Source organism: Panthera tigris, chromosome A3 (genome assembly GCF_018350195.1).
Source record: "Panthera tigris isolate Pti1 chromosome A3, P.tigris_Pti1_mat1.1, whole genome shotgun sequence".
NCBI classification, from domain to species: Eukaryota; Metazoa; Chordata; class Mammalia; order Carnivora; family Felidae; genus Panthera; species Panthera tigris.
The window spans coordinates 113,672,247-113,680,947 of NC_056662.1; positions in this window are offsets into that span (position 1 = coordinate 113,672,247).

Sequence of the window (8,701 nt, forward strand, 5' to 3'; positions counted from 1 at the left end):
TTATACATTCCCACAAAGTGCACAAGGTTACTGATTTCTCCACATCCTCGCTAACACTTATTCTTCCCTTCCTTCCTTCCTTCCTTCCTTCCTTCCTCTCTTTTTCTTCTTTCTTTCTTTCTTTCTTTCTTTCTTTCTTTCTTTCTTTCTTTCTTTCTTTCTTTCTTTCTTTCATAGCAGCCATTGTACTGAGAGTGAAGTTGTATCTCATTGTAATTTGATTTGCGTTTCCCTAATGATTAGTGTTGTTGACCATCTTTTCTTGTATCTATTAGCCATTTGTATATCTTCTTTGGAGAAATGTCTGTTCACATCCTTTGCTTATTTGTGAACTGGGTTGTTTGTATTTTTGTTTTTGAATTATAGGAATTCTCTATATCTTCTGCACATTATCAGAATATTCAGATATATGATTCTTTTATCATGATTATAATTTGCAAATGTTTTCTCCCATTCTGTGGATTACATTTTTACTCTGTTGATAGTGTCTTTGATGCACAAAATTTAAAAATTTCTATACCATATAATTTCATTCACATATGGAATCTACAGAAGAAACCCACAAATGAATAAACAAAAAGCAGAATCAGATCTATAAATGCAGAGCACAAACTGATGGTTGCCAGAGATGGGGGCTGGGGATGGAAGGTAGAGCAAATTTGGTTGAAGGGAGATACAGTCTTCCAGATATGGAATGAATAAGTCAAAGGAATAAAAGGCACAGCATAAGCAGTATAGTCAATGATATTATAATAACAATGTATGGGGACAGATGGTAGCTACATTTGTGGTTAACATAGCAGGATACATAAACTTGTTAAATCACTAAGTTGTACACCTGAAACTAAGGTAACACTGTGGGTCAACTTTGCTTTAAAGTTTGGGAAAAAAATTTTCAGGAAGTCCAATTTGTGTATTTTTGCTTTTTTTTATGTGTCTTTGGTGTCATATTGAAGAAATCATTGCCATATCTAGTGTTGTGAAGTCTTTGCCCTATGTTTTCTCTAAGAGTTTTTATAGTTTTCATTGATTTTCTCTACTGCTTTTTTGGTTCTCTATTTCATTTATGTGTGCTCTAGTCTTTACTATTTTCTTCTTTCCAATAGCTTTGGGTTTACCTCGTTCTCTTGTTTCTAGTTTACAACATTAAGTTGTAAAGGTAGGTTGTTGATTTGAGATTGATTGTTTAATGTAAACATTTATATCTATAAATTCCCTCCTTAGTTGCACTTTTTATGCATCCCATAGTTTTGGGATATTGTGTTTTTGTTTTCACTCATTTCTAATTATGTTTTCATTTCCCTTGTGATGTCCTTTTTGATCAATTGATTGTTTAAGAATATGTTGTTCAGTTTCCACAATTTTGGGATTTTTTTTCCAGTTTTTCTTTAGTTAATGATTTCAAACCTTATCCCATTGTGGTCAGACAAGATACATTATATGATAGCTATCTTTAAAAGTCTATTGAACAGGGGTACCTGGGTGGCTCAGTCGGTTGAGTGTCCCACTTTGGCTCAGGTCATCTCACAGCTGATGAGTTCAAGCCCTGCGTAGATCTCTGTACTGATGGCTTGGAGCCTGGAGACTGCCTTGGGTTCTGTGTCTCCCTCTCTTTCTGCCCCTCCCTCGCTCATGCTCTGTCTCTCTCTGTCTCAAAAATAAATAAACATTAAAAAAATTTTTTTTTAAATCTATTGAACAAAAATCAATTGAGTCTTAATTTGTGGCCTAATGTATACTCTAGCCTGTAAAATGTATCCTGTGCACTTGAGAAAGGTTTTTATGCTGTTGTTGTGGAGTAAAGCGTTCTGTATGTGTGTTAGATCTAGTTGGTTTATTGTATTGTTTTTCTGTTTCCTTACTGGTTGTTCTATCCATTATTGTGAGTGAGGTATTGAAGTCTCCAAGTAGTACTATAGGGCTATTTATTTCTTTCTTCAATTCTGGCAGTTTTTGCTTCATATATTGTGATGGTCTGTTATTAGGTACATAAATGTTTATAATTCTATCTTTTTGCTTTATTGAACTTTTTAGTAATGTATAGTGTCTTCTTTGTCTCTTGTAAACTTTTTGGATTTAAAGTTTGTCTTGTTGTCTTGCTTGGTATTAGTATAACCACTACTGCACTCTCTCTCTCTGTCTCTGTGTGCGTGTGTGTATATGGAATATCCTTTTCTGTTGTTTCAATTTCAAACTATTTGTGGCTTTGGATCTAAAGTGAGTCTTTTATAGACAACATATAGTTGCATCGTATTTTTCAAAAACCATTCTGCCTTTTGATTTAAGAGCTTAATCCATTTACATTTACAGTAATTACTGAGAAAGAATGACTTACTTCTGTCATTTTACTGTTTATTTTCTATGTAATTTATAGCTTCTGTCCCTCATTTCCTGCATTATCTTCTTTTGTGTTTAGTTTTCTTATAGTGAAAAATTTAAATTATTTCTCATTTCCTTTTGTTGATATTCTGTAGTTATTTTCTAGGTGATTACCATGGAGATTACATTTAACATCCAAAAGTTATATCATTCTAATTTGATTTTATACCAGCTTAACTTCAAAAACATACAAAAACTAGCTCCTTTATAAGTCTGTCATCACCCCTTTTTGATGTTGATCTCACAAAATTACATTTTTCTACCTTGTGTGCCCCAAAATACTAATAATTCTACTAATACACTAGTCTCTTAAATTATGTAGAAAAGAAAGTATGAAATTACAAACCAAAGTTACAGTAATACTAGATTTCAGACTGTTTATATATTAGTTTCTTAAATCATATAGAAAGTAAAAAGTGGAGTTATAAACTGCTGTTACAATAATACTAGCTATCATTATTGTCCACGTTTACCTTTTTTAAATTTTTAAAAATATTTTTAGTTAAAAAACAATTCCTTTTTTTGAGAGAGACAGAGCGTGAACGTTGCTCCAGGCTCTGAGCTGTCAGCACAGAGCCTGATGTAGGGCTCAAACTCACAAATTGTGAGATCATGACCTAAGCATAAATTGGATGCTTAACTGATTAAGCCACCCAGGTGCCTTCCACATGTTTACTTTCATTGAGATCTTTATTTCTTCATGTAACGTCCAGTTACTGTCTAGTGTCCTTTCCTTACAGGACTTATCCTGTATCTTACAGGACTCTCCTGAGTATTTCTTGCAGGGAAGTTTAGTAGTGACAAACTTCCTAAGTGTTTGTTTATCCGGAAATGTCTTGATTTTATACCCACCCACTTCTAAAGGACAGTTTTGTCCATGTAGGATTCTTGGTTCAGAGATTTTGCTTTTAGACCTTTGATTGTGTCAGCTTACCGTTTCTTAACCTCCAAAGTTTCTGATGAGAAACATGCTTATAATCTTATTAATTAAAATTTTTTTCCTCTTAATTCCAGTGTAGTTGACATACATGGTTATATTACTTTCAGAAGTACAATATAGTGATTCAACAATTCTTTTTTTTTTCCAATATATGAAATTTATTGTCAAATTGGTTTCCAAACAACACCCAGTGCTCATCCCAAAAGGTGCCCTCCTCAATACCCATCACCCACCCTCCCCTCCCTCCCACCCCCCATCAACCCTCAGTTTGTTCTCAGTTTTTAACAGTATCTTATGCTTTGGCTCTCTTCCACTCTAACCTCTTTTTTTTTTCCTTCCCCTCCCCCATGGGTTTCTATTAAGTTTCTCATGATCCACATAAGAGTGAAACCATATGATATCTGTCTTTCTCTCTATGGCTTATTTCACTTAGCATCACACTCTACAGTTCCATCCACGTTGCTACAAAGGGCCATATTTCGTTCTTTCTCATTGCCATGTAGTACTCCATTGTGTATATAAACCACAATTTCTTTATCCATTCATCAGTTGATGGACATTTAGGCTCTTTCCATAATTTAGCTATTGTTGAGAGTGCTGCTATAAACATTGGAGTACAAGTGCCCCTATGCATCAGTACTCCTTTATCCCTTGGGTAAATTCCTAGCAGTGCTATTGCTGGGTCATAGGGTAGGTCTATTTTTAATTTTCTGAGGAATCTCCACACTGTTTTCCAGAGTGGCTGTACCAGTTTGCATTCCCACCAACAGTGCAAGAGGGTTCCCGTTTCTCCACATCCTCTCCAGCATCTATAGTCTCCTGATTTGTTCATTTTGGCCACTCTGATTGGCGTGAGGTGATATCTGAATGTGGTTTTGATTTGTATTTCCCTGATAAGGAGCGACGTTGAGCATCTTTTCATGTGCCTGTTGGCCATCCGGATGTCTTCTTTAGAGAAGTGTCTATTCATGTTTTCTGCCCATTTCTTCACTGGGTTATTTGTTTTTCGGGTGTGGAGTTTGGTGAGCTCTTTCTAGATTTTGGATACTAGCCCTTTGTCCTATACGTCATTTGCAAATATCTTTTCCCATTCCGTTGGTTGCCTTTTAGTTTTGTTGGTTGTTTCCTTTGCTGTGCAGAAGCTTTTTATCTTCATAAGGACCCAGTAATTCACTTTTGCTTTTAATTCCCTTGCCTTTGGGGATGTGTCGAGTAAGAGATTGCTACGGCTGAGGTCAGAGAGGTCTTTTCCTGCTTTCTCCTCTAGGGTTTTGATGGTTTCCTGTCTCACATTCAGGTCCTTTATCCATTTTGAGTTTATTTTTGTGAATGGTGTGAGAAAGTGGTCTAGTTTCAACCTTCTGCATGTTGCTGTCCAGTTCTCCCAGCACCATTTGTTAAAGAGACTGTCTTTTTTCCATTGGATGTTCTTTCCTGCTTTGTCAAAGATGAGATGGCCATACGTTTGTGGGTCTAGTTCTGGGGTTTCTATTCTATTGCATTGGTCTATGTGTCTGTTTTTGTGCCAATACCATGCTGTCTTGATGATGACAGCTTTGTAGTAGAGGCTAAAGTCTGGGATTGTGATGCCTCCTGCTTTGGTCTTCTTCTTCAAAATTACTTTGGCTATTCGGGGCCTTTTGTGGTTCCATATGAATTTTAAGATTGCTTGTTCTAGTTTCGAGAAGAATGCTGGTGCAATTTTGATTGGGATTGCATTGAATGTATAGATAGCTTTGGGTAGTATTGACATTTTGACAATATTTATTCTTCCAATCCATGAGCAGGGAATGTCTTTCCATTTCTTTATATCTTCTTCAATTACCTTCATAAGCCTTCTATAGTTTTCAGCATACAGATCTTTTACATCTTTGGTTAGATTTATTCCTAGGTATTTTATGCTTCTTGGTGCAATTGTGAATGGGATCAGTTTCTTTATGTGTCTTTCTGTTGCTTCATTGTTAGTGTATAAGAATGCAACTGATTTCTGTACATTGATTTTGTATCCTGCAACTTTGCTAAATTCATGTATCAGTTCTAGCAGACTTTTGGTGGAGTCTATCGGATTTTCCATGTATAGTATCATGTCATCTGCAAAAAGTGAAAGATTGACTTCATCTTTGCCAATTTTGATGCCTTTTATTTCCTTTTGTTGTCTGATTGCTGATGCTAGAACTTCCAACACTATGTTAAACAACAGCGGTGAGAGTGGGCATCCCTGTCGTGTTCCTGATCTCAGGGAAAAAGCTCTCAGTTTTTCCCCATTGAGGATGATGTTAGCTGTGGGCTTTTCATAAATGGCTTTTATGATGTTTAAGTATGTTCTTTCTATCCCGACTTTCTCAAGGTTTTTATTAAGAAAGGTGCTGAATTTTGTCAAAGGCCTTTTCTGCATCGATTGACAGGATCATATGGTTCTTATCTTTTCTTTCATTAATGTGATGTATCACATTGATTGAATTGTGAATAATGAACCAGCCCTGCAGCCCAGGAATGAATCCCACTTGATCATGGTGAATAATTCTTTTTATATGCTGTTGAATTTGATTTGCTAGTATCTTATTGAGAATTTTTGCATCCATATTCATCAGGGATATTGGCCTGTAGTTCTCTTTTTTTACTGGGTCTCTGTCTGGTTTAGGAATCAAAGTAATACTGGCTTCATAGAATGAGTCTGGAAGTTTTCCTTCCCTTTCTATTTCTTGGAATAGCTTGAGAAGGATAGGTATTATCTCTGCTTTAAACGTCTGGTAGAACTCCCCTGGGAAGCCATCTGGTCCTGGACTCTTATTTGTTGGGAGATTTTTGATAACCTATTCAATTTCTTCGCTGGTTATGGGTCTGTTCAAGCTTTCTATTTCCTCCTGATTGAGTTTTGGAAGAGTGTGGGTGTTTAGGAATTGTCCATTTCTTCCAGGTTGTCCAATTTGTTGGCATATAATTTCTCATAGTATTCCCTGATAATTGTTTGTATCTCTGAGGCATTGGTTGTAATAATCCCATTTTCATTCATGATTTTATCTATTTGGGTCCTCTCCCTTTTCTTTTTGAGAAGCCTGGCTAGAGGATTGTCAATTTTGTTTATTTTTTCAAAAAACCAACTCTTGGTTTCGTTGATCTGCTCTACAGATTTTTAGATTCTATGTTGTTTATTTCTGCTCTGATCTTTATTATTTCTCTTCTGCTGGGTTTAGGCTGCCTTTGCTGTTCTGCTTCTATTTCCTTTAGGTGTGCTGTTAGATTTTGTATTTGGGATTTTTCTTGTTTCTTGAGATAGGCCTGGATTGCAATGTATTTTCCTCTCAGGACTGTCTTCCCTGCATCCCAAAGCGTTTGGATTGTTGCATTTTCATTTTCGTTTGTTTCCATATATTTTTAAATGTCTTCTCTAATTGCCTGGTTGACCCATTCATTCTTGAGTAGGGTGTTGTTTAACCTCCATGCTTTTGGAGGTTTTCCAGACTTTTTCCTGTGGTTGATTTCAAGCTTCATAGCATTGTGGTCTGAAAGTATGCATGGTATGATTTCAATTCTTGTAAACTTATGAAGGGCTGTTTTGTGACCCAGTATATGATCTATCTTGGAGAATGTTCCATGTGCACTCGAGAAGAAAGTATATTCTGTTGCTTTGGGATGCAGAGTTCTAAATATATCTGTCAAGTCCATCTGATCCAATGTATCCTTCAGGGCCCTTGTTTCTTTATTGACCGTGTGTCTAGATGATCTATCCATTTCTGTAAGTGGAGTGTTAAAGTCCCCTGCAGTTACCACATTCTTATCAATAAGGTTGCTTATGTTTGTGAGTAATTGTTTTATATATTTGGGGGCTCCCGCATTCGGCGCATAGACATTTATAACTGTTAGCTCTTCCTGATGGATAGACCCTGTAATTATTATATAATATCCTTCTTCATCTCTTGTTACAGCCCTTAATTTAAAGTCTAGTTTGTCTGATATAAGTATGGCTACTCCACCTTTCTTTTGGCTTCCAGCAGCATGATAAATAGTTCTCCATCCCCTCACTCTCAATCTAAAGGTGTCCTCAGGTCTAAAATGAGTCTCTTGTAGACAGCAAATAGATGGGTCTTGTTTTTTTATCCATCTGATACCCTGTGTCTTTTGGTTGGCGCATTTAATCCATTTACATTCAGTGTTATTATTGAAAGATACGGGTTTAGAGTCATTGTGATGTCTGTATGTTTTATGCTTGTAGCAATGTCTCTGGTACTTTGTCTCACAGGATCCCCCTTAGTATCTCTTGTAGGGCTGGTTTAGCGGTGACGAATTCCTTCAGTTTTTGTTTGTTTGGGAAGACCTTTATCTCTCCTTCTATTCTAAATGACAGACTTGCTGGATAAAGGATTCTCGGCTGCATATTTTTTTCTGTTCAACACATTGAAGATCTCGTGCCAATCCTTTCTGGCCTGCCAAGTTTCAAAAGAGAGATCAGTCACGAGTCTTATAGGTGTCCCTTTATATGTTAGGGCACGTTTATCCCTTGCTGCTTTCAGAATTTTCTATTTATCCTTGTATTTTGCCAGTTTCACTATGATATGTCGTGCAGAAGATGGATTCAAGTTACATCTGAAGGGAGTTCTCTATGCCTCTTGGATTTCAATGCTTTTTTCCTTCCCCAGTTCAGGGAAGTTCTCAGCTATAATTTCTTCAAGTACCCCTTCAGCACCTTTCCCTCTCTCTTCCTCCTCTGGGATACCAATTATGCGTATATTATTTCTTTTTAGTATATCACTTAGTTCTCTAATTTTCCCCTCATACTCCTGGATTTTTTTTCTCTCTTTTTCTCAGCTTCCTCTTTTTCCATAATTTTATCTTCTAGTTCACCTATTTTCTCCTCTGCCTCTTCAATCCGAGCTGTTGTCGTTTCCATTTTATTTTGCATCTCGTTTAAAGCGTTTTTCAGCTCCTCGTGACTGTTCCTTAGTCCCTTGATCTCTGTAGCAAGAGATTCTCTGCTGTCCTCTATACTGTTTTCAAGCCCAGCGATTAATTTTATGACTATTATTCTAAATTCACTTTCTGTTATATTATTTAAAATCCTTTTTGATCAGTTCATTAGCTGTTGTTATTTCCTGGAGATTCTTTTGAGGGGAATTCTTCCGTTTGGTCATTTTGGATAGTCCCTGGAGTGGTGCGGACCTGCAGGGCACTTCCCCTGTGCTGTGGGGTATAACTGGAGTTGGTGGGCGGGGCCGCAGTCAGACCTGATGTCTGCCCCCAGCCCACCGCTGGGGCCACAGTCAGACTGGTGTGTGCCTTCTCTTCCCCTCTCCTAGGGGCAGGAATCACTGTGGGGTGGTGTGGCCCGTCTGGGCTACTTGCACACTGCCAGGCTTGTGGTGTTGGGGATCTGTCATATTAGCT